Source organism: Siniperca chuatsi, linkage group LG23 (assembly GCF_020085105.1).
Source record: "Siniperca chuatsi isolate FFG_IHB_CAS linkage group LG23, ASM2008510v1, whole genome shotgun sequence".
NCBI classification, from domain to species: Eukaryota; Metazoa; Chordata; class Actinopteri; order Centrarchiformes; family Sinipercidae; genus Siniperca; species Siniperca chuatsi.
Window position 1 is genome coordinate 16,431,772 of NC_058064.1, and position 3,451 is coordinate 16,435,222.

A 3,451-nucleotide genomic window follows, 5' to 3' on the forward strand; every position below is an offset into this window, starting at 1 on the left:
CTGTATTGCTCTTGACATCTGTTTTCCTGTCATATTATTATCAGTAGTCAAAACTATTTGAATTATTAGAAGAATGATTCAAATGTTCAGTTCTTCATGTATTTTTCATGTGGTTGAACTGATGTTGAGAAAAAAGTCATCCTTTATTGTGCACATTAAACTAAATGAAAACTCAAAGGCAATGTAAAAAAAAACATACTAAAGCAAAACAAAACTCGACATATAATGGCATAGTTATATCTAGTACTTGACTTGCTTATGACTATTAACCAATAATATTACAGAGTTTTTTTACTCATTCAATTATTTACTTTTTACTGATCATTATACATTATTCACTTATTAATGAGACATGTAGACATTACTGAATGAAATGTGTTGTTTATTAAACACTCTTGACAACAGTTTAAATATTCAACAAACACACAGAGCCCATAGTGCAAGGACACACATACACAACACAAAAATACAATTTTAAATCAATTAGAATATTAAGAGTGCTTGTGGTCCAACACAAACACCCTCCCACTTGTCTTCAAAGGTCCAGTGCGAGCGCCAGTTGGTGAGGGTTAAACCCCAATTCATACACTTATATGGGTGAAAACCCACTTTCCAGCTGTGAAGCTAATGTTGGTCAGATTTTTTAGATAAATTCATCATGACTGTCTGGTATGTTTATGTAAACGTCTATTAATTAACACATTAAGTTCCCATATTGTCACATCACATCTCTAAGAAAAGAAAAGACAACACATTGATTAGGCTATTTATAAAAAATTAATATGATTGAAATCCAGGCACTGCTACTAGTGCTAAAGTTTTTGTTCACTACTTTCAAATATTTACCTGGCTCTGTCTCAGGCTCTGGAGCTGTACTTGGAGTCACATCTGGTTTAACACTGAACTACAGAAAGTGATGTAATACAGCAGCATTGAGCATGTCCATCTGTCCATGTGAGGATATGGTTACCTTCCCTATTAACAAGCAGAAAAAAGTGAAATTGGTGAAGCAGAAATAGGCAATATACTTTAAGTTACAGAGAAAAAGAAACAGCGATTGAAAGCATGACTGTGTGAGTGAATTTGTTAGTCCATGTCTGTTGTCTTTACAATGAAGTGGTATTTCATGTGTACACAGTGGTATACATTGTACAGTTGTCTAAAAATTTCAATACAGTTTGAATTTAATACTCAGAGTAAACCTCTATATGACAACCACTATTCCACAGAAACCAACAATGACCCTCGGTGTTCTTGGTCCAGTCCAGTGTATTGTCCAAGTGTACTCCCAGGTACTTGTAATCCTCCACAATGTCCACACTGACCCCCTGGATGGAAACCGGGGTCACAGGTGCCTTGGCCCTCCGTAGATCCACAACCAGCTCCTTAGACTTTGTCACATTGAGCTGCAGATGGTTCTGCTCACACCATGAGACAAAGTTACCCACCACAGCCCTGTACTCAGACTCCTCACCACCGCTGATACATCCCACCACAGCAGAGTCATCAGAAAACTTCTGAAGGTTGGCAGGACTCTGTGTGGTAGCTGAAGTCCGTGGTGTAGATGGTGAAGAGGAAGGGAGAGAGGACAGTCCCCCGAGGGGCCCCAGTGTTGCTGACCACGCTGTCTGACACACAGTGCTGCAGGTGCACATGCTGTGATCTGCCAGTCAGGTAGTCCACAATCCAGGACACGAGGGGGGCATCCACCTGCATCGCTGCCAGCTTCTCACCCAGCAGGGCTGGCCAGATGGTGTTGAAAGCACTGGAGAAGTCAAAGAACATGATCCTCACTGTGCTTGCCGGCTTGTCCTGGTGGGTGTGGATGCGGTTAAGCAGGAAGATGATGCCGTCCTCAACTCCCAGCCGGGGCTGGTAGGCGAACTGAAGGGGGTCCAGGAGGGGTCTGAGCATGGACCCAGTGCAGCATGTCAAAAATGTTCCCGTTTGTCACACTGACATTTGGCAGTGTGACAAACTGGTGCTGGAGAGACTGTTCCAGCACCAGTCTCTCCAGGGTCTTCATTATGTGGAAGGTCAGTGCCACCAGTCTGTAGTCCTTGGAGCCACTGGGACGCGGCGTCTTCGGCACAGGAACGAGGCAAGATTGGGGTTTTGGGGTTGCCAAATGTCAGTATGACAAATAGGAACATTTTTGACATGGCATAACTTGGTGTCCAAAGGGGAACACTGAGGGCTCCATTCTGAGGTATGGCAAATGTAAAAATATAAGGCCATTTCTTTCATTTTGACATTTGGCACACTTTTGAATGGGGTTTTTGGGGTTGCCAAATGTCAGTGTGACAAATAGGAACATTTTTGACATGGCATAACTTGGTGTCCAAAGGGGAACACTGGGGGCTCCATTCTGAGGTATGGCAAATGTAAAAATATAAGTCAGTGTGACAAACAGGAACATTTTTGACAAATGCTGTGACAAATAGTAACATTTTTGACATGGCGCAATGTCCAAATGGGAACATTTTTGACACAGCATCCCGTGCCGTCCAAAGGGGAACACTGAGGGTTCCACTCTGAGGTATGGAAAATGTCAAAATATAAGGAATGAACCTTATATTTTGACATTTGCCATACCTCAGAATGGAGTTGTCAGAATTCCCAAATGTCAGCTTTTCAAAAAAAAGTACATTAAACACGTCATGATAAAACACCATCATCGCTGGATTCAGAGTCCAGAGTGCTAACCATTACACCATGGAACCGAAAATACGCGCGTGCAGAGGCATGAAAGGCATCGGAAAGCTGTCGGAGGACGGGGTTTCCGAAAATCTTCAGCCATCCGACAAGTACTTCTGATGGAGTATACCGGCCCCTTCATTTTGAGCACTGTGGACTATAAATGCAGCAATCTGAGTTTACATCTCGGTGAGACCTCATTTTTATGATGAGTACAAGACGGAATTCAAAGTGTGCATCCGTCATGTAACTCAAAACCTTTCGCCTCCTTCTGACCTTGTCAGTACTGTCAATTTTGGAAGTAGAGATCGTTCACGTGGATTGGTCCAAATCATGACCGATTGACCCCTCGGTTGTTTTATGTCTCACTGCTACCAGTTTTAAGTCTGAATGCCCGCGAGGCCTTTTGCCTGTAATCCTACTATAAATTAAGTTTGGATCGCTGGATTCACAGTCCAGACTGCTCACCATTACACCATGCAACCTCTACACCGCCTCTCCAGACTGTTCTGAACCAGTTTCTTCCATGATCTCACAATACCGGTGACGCAGAAGATAACATGCCTAAAAGCAACCTTTACTGACTAACTTAATCAACTTAGTTAGCTAAGCGTTCACAGACAAGAGATGTGGGAAATGGTAAAGTACACCATTGTTTTCAAAGATTTCCCACAAACGCAATACAGGCCTACTGTATACAAACACATTCTAGCATGCTAACTTTCCAAAGGTGAAGACCGCAGGGACTCATGGC